The sequence below is a fragment of the Lampris incognitus genome, chromosome 10 (assembly GCF_029633865.1).
Source record: "Lampris incognitus isolate fLamInc1 chromosome 10, fLamInc1.hap2, whole genome shotgun sequence".
NCBI classification, from domain to species: domain Eukaryota; kingdom Metazoa; phylum Chordata; class Actinopteri; order Lampriformes; family Lampridae; genus Lampris; species Lampris incognitus.
In genome coordinates, this window is record NC_079220.1 from 35940562 (window position 1) to 35953183 (window position 12622).

The 12622-nt window shown below is 46.8% G+C and overlaps 1 protein-coding gene across 2 annotated transcripts in view; it reads left to right on the forward strand.

Annotated features, from left to right (window-relative positions):
• Positions 1–12622, forward strand: part of asic2 (acid-sensing (proton-gated) ion channel 2) — an 813603-nt gene that overhangs the window by 248441 nt on the left and 552540 nt on the right. The window lies entirely within an intron of this gene.

Consider the following 12622-nt stretch of genomic DNA (forward strand, 5'->3'; position numbering starts at 1 on the left):
GCCACTTCAGGCAATGATGCGGCCATCAGGGCTGCATCACTGATATTGACAAACATATATATTGACAACAATCAAACAACAATCAACATGTCTCCTCCAAAATTGTTTTTTAAAGAAGATATCCCTGCAGAATGCTCTGATCCATGAGACAGCCAAACGTCATTTCCCCATTGTGACCTCCAAAAAGTACAATCTTTGGCAAGTGCGCTTCTTGAAAAAAATACACAATCGATTTTAGCTGTTTGGCAAATAAAAACAAGGCCTTGCATTTTACATCATTTCTTAATCCCCTGGCATTTAGAGAGAATAGAAATAGACATGAAGAAAACAAAAACAAAAAAAAAAACCTACAAAAAAACTACATAATAAAAAGGGAACAAAAGTTGATTAGAACCTCTTTTTTGTAGATGTAGAAAAGGCTTAAAACCTTGGAAAACTGGTCAGTAGCTAACGCAGCACCTCAGTGTTTCAAATTACGTGAAAATGCCAATTTGAAAATAATGTATAAACAAAGTTATACTCTTAATGTGGGTAAGGTAAATAGATCTTCCACAATAAAATGATCCTTATTGCAACAACATAGAAGTAGATCCATATAACAAAGTGATAAACTGTCAACATTAACTAAAATGAATCTGACTGGAGCTATTTTCCCTCCATATTTGTAAAGTGAGAGAGTCAGCCACCTTATCAGGAGGAATCTTCACAGGGGGAAGAAACTGAATCTCACACGTAGTCAACCAGTTAGGATGATCTCATCTTCTCTGTCAATGAAAGCCCTGGCCCCAACGAAGAACGCAGTCTTCCCCACTGCACGAGCCCTCTGCACTTAAGGCCACAGCCTCTGCCACCTCTCTCCATCCCCCCTTGAAGACATCCTCCTTGAACTGCAAATCACGATCTCTCAAGAAGGACGAGCTCGTCGTCACCTTCCACACCGCATCCCTGCAGACACGCGAGAAAAACTGGAGAATGATACCTCTGGGTCTGCTATCATCAGTCTACTGTCACTTCTTCCCAAGGCGATGAACAGTGTCAATGGCATCCAAGCTTATCTTTCACGCAGGGCAGGACAACCTGGCAAATCTTTAATACTTCAAGGCGAACGTTTTCTTGGGCAGATTCAGGGACTCCCATTAGCCTTAAGTTCCTCCTTCTCGAGTAGGATTCTAGGTCATCCATTCTCTTTTGCATAAACCTGACAGTCTGCTCCATCATATCAGCACGCTGCTCAAGTTTAGATATCTTCGTGGTGACAGCCTTAAGGTCAGCAACCACAAAATCTAACTTGTTGTTCAGGTCGGAGATTTTGCCCCCAATCATGTCGGATCTGTTGTTGATAACACTGGTCTACAAAAATATAGTTTTTTTTCTTGCATGGACTTTGGAAACTGTTTTTATTCATTTCCTAAGTAATGTCATGCTAGGCTGAGTGTTTATTTGTCATATCTTTCAAATAAATGTATTTTATCATGTAATATCACATGTATTCCATAAATATATTGCTTTTTCATCACAAATTAATTTTTTACTACTGTTTTTATGAGTGCTTCTTGCTGGGATCCCAGTCAAAAGCAGCCACCCTATGCAATTTTAAGAGATGGAACTATTTATTTAGTTCATGTTTGCATGGGTCCTAATTTAAAGTGTCACATAAGGGGGTGGGGGGGATGTCAGTCATTCTGAAGGAGTCAGCTGTTGATGATGATGAAGAAGCAGACGCAGAGTACAAGCCATTGGATTCATTTTTTGATCGACCTTCACTGTATAGTCAGCCTGACTTGAATGATCTGATCCGAGATTTGAATTTGCCAAAACAATCTGCTGAGTTGTTGGCTTCCAGGCTGCGTACGAAAAACCATCTCAAACCTGGCACAAGCGTCTCATTTTATCGCAACAGAGAGGCACAACCAGTGGCGGATCTAGAGATTTTTTCCTGGGGTGGCAAAGGGGTAGCATGAGGTTCAAGGAGGGGGGCAATGGACATTATTCTAAACGTATTATTATCCAAAACTCGGATTTCATCGAATGTATTTTGTTCTCTACACTACATTACACGGAGTGGGAGGCAATTCAGAGATGTAGCTGGCTTTTTGGATGGTGTGGGTCTTAATTTGTGAATTGTGGACCCTTTCTCTGTGTAATCACTATCTACAGTATGTTTAGTCTATACTTAAATTGCTTAAAAAGCAATTCTAGGGGGGGTTGGGGGTATGGTTCCCGGAGAAAATGTTGAAAGAATTACCCCTCAGATGTCTTCTGGTGAGTTTTGAGGGAATATGGATAAATTTAGTCATACAAAATATGCCATCAATAGATTTAGGTTATCTGGATTGAAACAATATTATAATGCAGGATTGTTGCAATGATGACTATGACTGACTGTCAAAACATTTCCCTCTGATTCAATAAAGACTCAGTCAAGCACCTTCTTAGTCAAAACATTCTTTTTTGGATAATATTTATTGCAATACAACATACAATTAAGCAGCTCATCAAAAATTCAATGTTCTAAGGCAAGACCTCAAAATCCACAGGAACTATGGAATTCATATTAAAGGTTGTATCAGTGAGCCTGGCGGATATTGCATATGTTTTTGTTCGTGTTTATGTTCAAATTTTTTTGCAGACATTTTTGCCCGATATAACTAATTTTATATTTTGTCTGAGGACCCAACAAGACACACACAAGAGATAACTCACCCTTACATTCAGTATTCTTTTTTTTAAAAATCCACGCAATGCTTTGTTATTATTAGTGGTGCTACCAACCCCAGAATGTTTGTCCGGTTTGTGGTGCCTGGGCTGCGTAAAAAGACCAGATTTTTGTACAGCGCTTATAATGGCATGAGAGCTAGCCAACCATGAGGAGATATTAGCTGAACATTATAAAAAGTGTTTTGTCGCTCAGCATCGCTGATACAACCTTTAACTATAGATAGTTCATCTTGGGCTGAAATGCCCATTTATGGATGCCAGGCATTTGTGAGGCTCCATACTGTACCGGTATGCAGAAAACATGAAAAACAACATTGGTTTAGTGAGCTAAATCCAGGCTAGCCTTGTGCAATGTCTTCATTTTGAACAGTACATCTTGATTTAGAAACGTACTGACACTGCTATTTCTCTGAAAGTGTTTTTTTATCAGCTTCCTTCAAATGAAAAACACTAACTTGATAAAACTACATGAATGGTTTGATTGCATGGCAACATGGCTTGGTTTGATTGCATGGCAACATGGCTTCCAATTCTATCCAATAACTCTTTTGAGAGCTCTTCTTTTAATGGAATTCTCTTATTTGCAAGATGCTGCTATTTCATTGCACAGTTAAATCAATTTCAGATGGGCGGTTGCCATGACTTCTAGCAAAGTGTTGAACAAACTCATTCAAATCAACTGCGTTCGCATGGTCACTCAATGCTGAGCACAGCTAAATGGGACAACCTCTCAGTTAACATAGTTGAGCGCAGGTGATTTTTTTATGAGTTTTAAAGTAGAAAAACTGAGTTCACATCCAGCTGTGGTAGCTGGTAAAACATCTGCAATCTTGCATAAACGATGCATCTCACACAACACCTCGTTAAAAGGGTCCAAATAACCTAGCAGTTCAATTAAAGATGGACAATCTTTTCCATCTCTTTTACTCCTTCCAAGAAGCCTCTTAACCTGATTGACTTCAGTTTTCAGATCCTCAATATTTGAGCCATATGCCTCAGCAAACAACAAGACAACATCCTCTTTTAGGAAGTGACTGCTAACTGGGTTTAGCCCCTGTAAGCCTTTCATTATATTGCAACTGGGTGTAGAAAAACGCTTCTGCATTTCCCCAATAAGGGAGTCCATTATGGGCAGGAATATGCACCTTCTAAAGGCATCCTTCCCATCAACTTGGCTTCTGTGACCAAGTGTGGATGTGACATAACTATCACTTAGTGCTCTGGGTGTGTGTCTGGCTCTTTTTAGTCTAACAGTGATGGGAATGTTGCAGATTTCACATGTGTGGATCACTGTGTTCCACAGCTCATTAAAGTACTCATCATCATTGCGATGCTCTTCAAAGGTCTCCCTGAGGGTCTCAATTAAGTCTACAGCTCTGAGGAGATCCAAGTCCGGTGGCTGTAGCAGCTCAGACAAAAATTTTGCGTTACCAAGCACCTGTCTAAATACGGCAAGTAGCCCAGTGAAATTAAGGTCAATTTGACAGAGTAGCCCTCGGGCCTTCGTAGATCTTTCAGGATCAACCTCATATGATATGTCTTCTTACACTTTGAGTACTGCAGGCAATCTATCAAAACGTTTCCAACAGGCAATGCTGTGACAGGCCCATCTTGTGTCGCTGAGACTTTGAAGTTCTCTAGGGGGCCATTAAACATCTCCGCTTGTACTTCAATCCACTTTTGATGGACATAAGAGCTGGAAAGAAACATACAATTGCTGGAGCAAAGAAAAAAACTCCCCAGCTTCAGGGACCTTTTTGACGCAATCGACAATGACCAAATTTAAGCAATGAGCATTGCAGTGGACGTAGAAAGCATATTTGGCCACCTGTTTAATGCTTGTCTGCACCCCTGAGCACCTGCCACTCATTACGGCAGCGCCGTCGTACCCTTGGCCCACTAAATTCTCCTTGTATTCAAGGCCATACTGCTCCAAACAAGAGATGATTTTGCTAGCTAAGGAGCTGGCATCCAAATGTCCCGCTTCCCAAAAGCCTAAGAAGCCCTCCCTTACGGCTCCATCATAGTAATACCTCAAGACTATGGACAATTGCTCCCTTTTGCTGTGATCTTTTGTTTTGTCACATGATGTAACAGAGAAGTACTGACTAGATTTCAATTCTTTTAGTATGTCCTCCTGGACCATCCCTGCCAGCGTTTGCAATATTTCATTTTGGATATTTTTGGAAGTATACATCGCATAACGGGGGCCTTCTGACAGTCTTTTTTGAATAAAAGAATCATGACCTCCTACTACGTGCAAAATCTCAAGAAAATTGCCTCTGTTCCTAGACTCATCATTTTCATTATGTCCACGCTGAGCTATATTTTGTGCTGCAGTAAGACGCAATACTTCCCCTATAGTCTTTATGTGATGTTGATTTTCTTTTATCTGTTTGCGATTCTCGTCATTCACCATGCCTAATACAGACATGTTGCGTTTCATCATCTTTTGATGCTCTTGCCATGCGGTCATTGCATTCAAATGCGCCTCAGATTTGGAATGTACTCTAAAGCCACCATCTTTGAAAGTGGCCTTGCGCCAGTTTTTGTATCCCTCAAAAGAGGTATAAACAGATTTGCTAGATGAAAAATGGTGGCATGCAAAGCAATACGCAGCATCCATGGTCACTGAATATTCCAACCAAGGATATTCCTCATACCACTGTCCGTGGAAGCTCCTCCTTGCCCCTCCCTGCATGGTTTTGGGAAATACCTTTAACACAGGTTGTGTTGGATCATCTGCCTTCAGCTTTGATATATCTAAAAAGAGAAAACAAAAAAAACACAATCACAGCACTGACAACATGTTACAATTTTTGTTGAATTTATCTAAACAAGATCTGTTTTAATTTTGCAGCCTAGAGTTGGAAAATGTCTTTATTACAGCAGTGATTCAACATACCATGAGGGCCAGCTTGACATTCACTGCTCCTAGCTATCTCTCCAGCTTCACTTTCACACTCTTCAGTGATTTGTCCTCTCTCTCGTCCTACATTTCCCCTTCTTCAATGTGCTGCTCCAGCCCCTCATGCTGCTCATGACCCTCGGTTTGCTCCAGTCTCTCATGCCGCTCCTGCCCCTCGGTTTGCTCCAGTCTCTTGTGCTGCTCCTGAACCTTGTGTTACTTCTGGCCCTTGGTCTGCTTCTGGCCCTCGGTCTGCTCCAGTCTCTTGTGCTGCTCATCCTTGTCTAACTTGCCTGTCCTTTTCTCCTTCTGTTTCTCTAGCTTCTCTCCCTGTCTTCTCCACCTGTGTCCAGTTTCCCCCTTTTTTTCTTTGGTTGGAAAAACTTAGCTATGCCAAACCTTTTCATTTCTCATCCTAATCTGACCTGCAGTTTGTCAAACATAAAAATAGCACGTTGGTTAAAATCATGTCATACAATTTTAATTCATCTATCCATGTCAATTGAATCATAATCCTTAGTAAAATGTAAATACTTTGACTAGATAGATAGCCAACCTATTGTGTATTCCCATGAGATGTTTTTTTTTTAAAACTAACAATGCTGCAGAGCCACGAACAGCTGTTATCAACAATGTTACTGTTTACGTTCTCTCTAGTTGATCGTGATACAGTAGGGTACAGGTTAGCATCTCTATTGGCTATCTGTTGCATCTGTAGTTCACTCTTTTTCTCATTCTTTATCATTCTTTTTCTCATCCTATTTAAATTCTCAACTTTCCTCATAATTGCCTGACCCTCCTCTATTATCTTTCTTGCTCCAACACATTATAATGATGTAGCCTTTTACCGCTATACTACGTTGTATCTTTGCTCCGATGCAGTCATGTAAATTTACCGCTCTAAAAATAGACCCTCAGTCACGTCGCGACCGTGTTTACTTTCGGTTTAACAAGTCAGATGGAGCTGCTGTGTCTCGTGAAACCAAGTTGAAGCCATGATAATTAGGTCGGCTTTATGTCTTTGTTTTTATGCCTTTAAGTCTACATTTTCACTTGCTGACACTGAAGGGAAAAAAAAGGAAATGACCAACGTTATGCTACGCACAAGCATGGTCCTTATCTGACCTGACCATCATCGAAAAATTCGATGAGACAAAGTATTGCGGATGTAACTAACGTAACAATGAGGTTGTTGAAGGGTTAACTGTCTGATGGACTTTTTCGACGTGGTGGTCAAACTTACCTCCAAACTGCTCAGGAAAATCAGCCTCTCTTCTCCGAACCACTTTGTTGTTGCATGCACAGCGCAGCCTGCTGCCAATGGTTTAAATTTCGCGGGGTCGCTGCGCTGATGGTGATGGGTGAAACCTATTGTATTTAGAAATCACGTCAGGACACAGCGCTGTCGCTCGACACAACCGCTACGTTGCATTCTTTATTTAGACTGACACAGCATCACAGGCAGACCCGATCAAACAACCCAGAGCCCGCAGGCATCACCAATCGATCCCAGCACAATAGAACAGCACCAAATCAAATGCAGCACTGTCGATGTGTGCAGACATAACATTCCCCCCCCCCCCCGGCAGGATTTCAAACATGAAAGGTTGACACAAAGTCCTCTAGGTGGCCAGGGCGTAAACGTGTGCGAACAGGTCGCGGGGCGGCCTGAGGCTGGGCAGGCCGAGGTGGAGAGGGAGAAGGCAGGGGAAGCTGAGGCCCAGGAATGTCTGGGGCCCGTGTAGGAGCTGCATGAAGCCCCGGGGTGTCTCGCCATGCTGAGGGAATGGCTAAGCTTGTGTCACCAGCTGTGTGTGGCGGAGCTGACACCTTCCGTAGACGACTGGAGTGCCACCGAGTGCCATCGCTGAGGAGGTAAGTGGCTGGGCCCAGCTGACGGGTGACTTGGAGAGGAGAGGACCAGTATGAAGCCATTTTATTGTGCCTGTTGGGCCTGCGGACCCTGACCCAGTTTGACACATTGATGTCTGGCACCCTGGTTCGTTTTGACTGGTCAAACCGTTGCTTCATCCGCGTCTGCTGACGAGTGACTGAGGCTCTGACCCCAGAGGGAGGTGCCTGGGGTGTGGAGGGGCGGAGCCTGTCAAGGGGCATGCACAGTTCCCAGCCTAGCATGAGAGAGGCTGGGGAGACGCCTGTGGTCGAGTGCTGTGTGGCCCGATAGTGCAGCAGAGTGTGACGGATGGCCTGCGTGAAAGAGCACCCTTGGGCCATGTGTGCTCTGAGGCCGTTCTTCAGTGACTGGTGAAAACGTTCAACGCCGCCATTGGCCTGGGGGTGGTAGTACGCAGTGCGTATATGACGGATGCCCTTGCTTTCGAGATAAGCAGTGAACTCAGTAGAGACCAGCTGAGGGCCATTGTCAGTGGTGATGGTCTTTGGGAGGCCCCAGCGAGAGAAAAGAGAGTCCAGGAAGTCGATGATGATCTGTTGAGGTCACAGTGCCGGAAGTGTTGAGTTCAGGCCATTTTGAGTGTAGATCGTAGGCGACCACCATGAAGCGTTGGTGGTGGGGAACTCCGTGGATCTCACCACAAATGTCCAACTGCAGGTGTTCCCAGGGCTGAGAGGGCCAGGCGAGAGGTTGCTGGGGTGGGGGAGCCTGGTGGCCAGTCTTGCCACTCACAAGGCAGGCAGAACAGTCCTTCACCAGAGCCTCCATATCTCTGTCTATCCCCGGCCACCACACCAGGTCTCGGCAGCGCTGTTTCAGTTTCACAATGCCCAGGTGGCCTCCATGCACCATATTGAAAACACGTGCACGGAGAGCAGCTGGGACCAATGTGCAAAACCCACATGCCACGCAGGTGTCGTTCCAGCAGGAGAGCTCCTGTCTGACTCGGGCGAACGCAGCCAGCTCCTCTGGGACCTTGTGAGGCCAGCCGTTCTGGATGTAGGTGCGGAGCTGGGAGAGGACAGGGTCCTGTTCGGAGGCTGCCCTCAGCTTCTGCGGAGAGACAGTGGCCTGAAGAGGTGTGTGTAGCATTTGGACAATGTCCTTTTCCACACAGCCAGTGTCCGTCTGTGGAGCTGGGGTGGAGACAGAGCGAGAGAGCAGGTCGGCAACAACATTGTCTCTGCCTGGGGTGAACTGCAGGCTGAAGTTGTACTGGCGGAGGCAGTCAGACCAGCGGTGCAACCTCAGGGGTTTGTGGCCTGTCCCAGATGTGGACAGCAGCGCTGTCAGGGCCTGGTGAGCTGTCCTGAGGGTGAAGGAGCGGCCATAGAGGTAAAGGTGCCACCTTTCACAAGCCCAGATACAGGCTAACGCCTCACGCTCACCCACGGAGTACCGCTGCTCGGTCAGGTTGAGGGCACGGGAGGCGAAGGCGATGGGCTTCTCCACACCGTTCTGAGTTTGAGACAGCACAGCCCCTATCGCTGTGGCTGATGCGTCACAGCTCACAAAGGTGGAGCTGGAGATGTCGAAGTGAGCCAACACTGGTGGTGAAGTCAGTTGAGTCTTGAGATCATGCACAGCGTCACTGCATGCCTTTGACCACACCCATGGCTCGTCCTTGCGCAGCAGCTGGCGCAGGGGGGCTGTGGTCGCAGAGTACTGGGGAAGAAACCTCAGGTAGTAACTTGTCATACCCAGGAAGGAGGCGACCTGGGCGAGCTGGGCTCAGGGATGGCCTGAATGGCATCCACGTTGGATTGTAGTGGAGTTACACCGCTCGCTGACAGCCGGAACCCCACGAACTCGATGGCTGGCACAGAGAGGACACATTTCTCAGCATTGAGAGTTAGCTTGTGCTTGGACAGGGCTGCGAAGACCATGTTGAGGTGCTTGTCGTGGATTTCACTGGTGGGCCCGTGTACCACTATATCATCCAGATAAATGGCCACGCCCAGTTTGCCAGCCAGCACAGAGACCATTATTTTCTGGAAGCGGCTAGGGGCGGAGCTGAGACCGAAAGGCATCCTGGTGTAGCGAAACACTCCTGCATGTGTCACAAAGGCTGTGAGGTTTCGGCTGCTGGGGTGGAGGGGCACCTGTAAGTACCCCTGTCTGAGGTCGAGCTTGGAGAACACCTCAGAGCCATAGAACTGAGCAGTGAGTTCTTCTGAGGTGGGCAGTGAATACTTATCAGGGACCACTGCCTTATTTACTGCACGTAGATCGACACAGACACGCAGGCCCCCCGACTTCTTCTTAGCCACCACAAGGTTTGAGACCCAAGGTGACGTGTCCACCGGTTCAATGATGCCAGCTTCCAGCAGTTGTTGCAGCTCGGCGGAGACCCCATCACGGAGAGCCAACGGGATGCGGCACAGTGGTTGGATGACAGATTTCACAGCAGGGTTGAGGAGAGATTGATGGGTGAAGGCGGAGAGGCAGCCCAGCCCCATAAACAGCGATGGCCACTTCTGCTGCCAAGGTGTGGCAACAGTCAGGATTGCTAGCCCCCTTGTGTCTAAGAGGGAGAACCCCAGAGCGGAGAACAGGTCCAGGCCCATCAGGTTGGCCCCACGGCATGCCACATGAAAAACTGCATTGGACACCAGCTTGGTTCCATAGCGGACAGTCACTTGGAGAGAGCCAACCAGATCGATTTTGGAGTCACCATACCCACAGAGGACAGCTGATGGTGTGGACAGTGGCAGTGAACCGAAAAATTGACCGCGGGTATCAACATTCAGGAGAGACACACCTGCACCGGTGTCCAACAGCACGGGGATGCACACATCATTAATGTTGACTGTGCATGATTTGAATGACACTGGCCCAGAGCTCACCTTGTGAATGACGGCGGTTGAAGACTGGGGGGTGTGGCCCTCTGACCCAGATCGACAGACGTTGGCAAAGTGATTTTGCTTACCGCAGCTACGGCATGTCTGGCCACGGGCAGGGCAGTTCTGAGCCCTTGAAACATGAGACCGAGACCCACAGTTACCGCAGGACTGTTGAGGGCGGGGCCGAGAACGCCGTCGTTGCAGTTGCAAGACGTCCCCAGTGGAGTCGGCACCCGCCTCGCTCTGGCTGGGTTGCGTCCCGAGGGGCAGCCGTGAGTAGAGGGAGGAGTCGTTGGCAGCTTGACTGGAGGTGGCCACTTGCTGTGTATTTAGCATAGCAGCACACTCAGCTGCTCCCTCAACCTGTAGTGCGATGGTAATTGCTCTGGACAGCAGCAGATCGTCTTTTTCCAGCAGGAGAGTCTCACGCACCTTTACGTTGTTGGTGTGTTCGATTAGCTGGTCGCGAACCATCTCGTCCCGAAGCGCGCCAAACTTGCATGAGCTAGCTAGCCCTCGCAAATTAGCTACATACTGCTGCACAGACTCACCAGGCATTTGGTGTCGCTGACGGAATATAAATCGCCGAAGGAGGGCACTCTGTGGAGCAGCGAAATGGGTGCTCATAAGTCCCACAGCTTCGTCAAAGCTTGTGACGTTCCGCAGAGTCCCGAGCACACGATGACCCTCTGCTCCCAAGCAGTATAGCAACAGAGCCGTCTTCCTGGCCTGGCTCACGTCGTCGAGCCCTGAGGCGATGATGTAATTTTCAAAACTATGTAGCCAGCGAGTCCATGGTACCGGGGGCTCGCCAGGTAATGCCAGGAAGGGGGCAGGTGGTGGGAGAGAGATATCAGCCATCCTCGTCGCCAATATTGTATTTAGAAATCACGTCAGGATACAGCGCTGTCGCTCGACACAGCCGCTACGTTGCATTCTTTATTTAGACTGACACAGCATCACAGACAGACCCGATCAAACAACCCAGAGCCCTCAGGCATCACCAATCGATCCCAGTACAATAGAACAGCACCAAATCAAATGCAGCACTGTCGATGTGTGCAGACATAACAAAACCATTGTGAGAAGGAGGGGGATTCTAAATCGGCGATTTCTGTTTGAGATGAGTTTGGTGGGGGTCTCATTGACCTTCACCATGCATGTACATAAAATATACTTTAAAAACATATTATCTGATTTATAAATGGGGTGCCAAGACTGTGTCCCAGAGGTGGCAGCTGCCACCCCTTGCCACCCCGTAGATCCGCCCTTGGGCACAACTGAGGAAGTATTTCCACTCTGATGGTCAACTTGTATACTGCAATGATGTTGAAGGGCTTCTTTTCACTATGGGATTGCCTGCATACCATTCAAGTGAGTGGAGACTCTTTATTGACAGTTCGAAAAGAAGTTTGAATTGTGGTTTTACGTCACAATGGGAACATCCACGGATCCATCCCTATAGGACACTCAGTGACCTTGAAGGAGGAGTATGCAAACATCAAGGTTGTACTTGAACAATTGAAGTACCACGATCATGAATGGTTGATTTGTGTGGATTTGAAAATGGTGAACTTCCTTTTGGGGCAACAAGGAGTTTACACCAAATACCCTTGTTTCCTATGCTACTGGGACAGTAGGGCTAAGGCGGAGCACTGGGTGAGAAAGGAATGGCCATCAAGGAATAGTTTGATACCTGGTGACAAGAACATCATTAATGAACCACTGGTTGATCGGAAAAATATCATCCTTCCACCATTGCACATCAAACTCGGTCTGATGAAGCAGTTTGTTAAAGCTCTTGATCACACTGGATACTGCTTTGGCTACATATGTTCAACCTTTCCGAGTCTTAGCGATGAGAAGAAAAAAGCAGGAATATTCGACGGACCTCAGATCAGAACCTTACTCAAGGACCCACACTTCGTTATGATGATGACCGCTGTCGAAGCTCGAGCATGGAATGCATTCACTAATGTGGTACAGAATTTTCTTGGGAACAAGAAAGATGACAACTACCGAGAGATTGTGGAGGAGCTGCTCCTTAGTCTGCGAGCGCTGGGGTGCAGAATGAGCATCAAGGTGCACTACTTGCACAGTCACCTGAGCAAGTGTGGGGTACTTGGGATTTAGTAGCCCCCCATCTATTTTTTATTTTATATACTTACCTTCATTGACCACTCACTACTAGTAAAGAGGAGAATTGTCTGCTGTGTTGTTGTGATAGCCGGTTCTCGC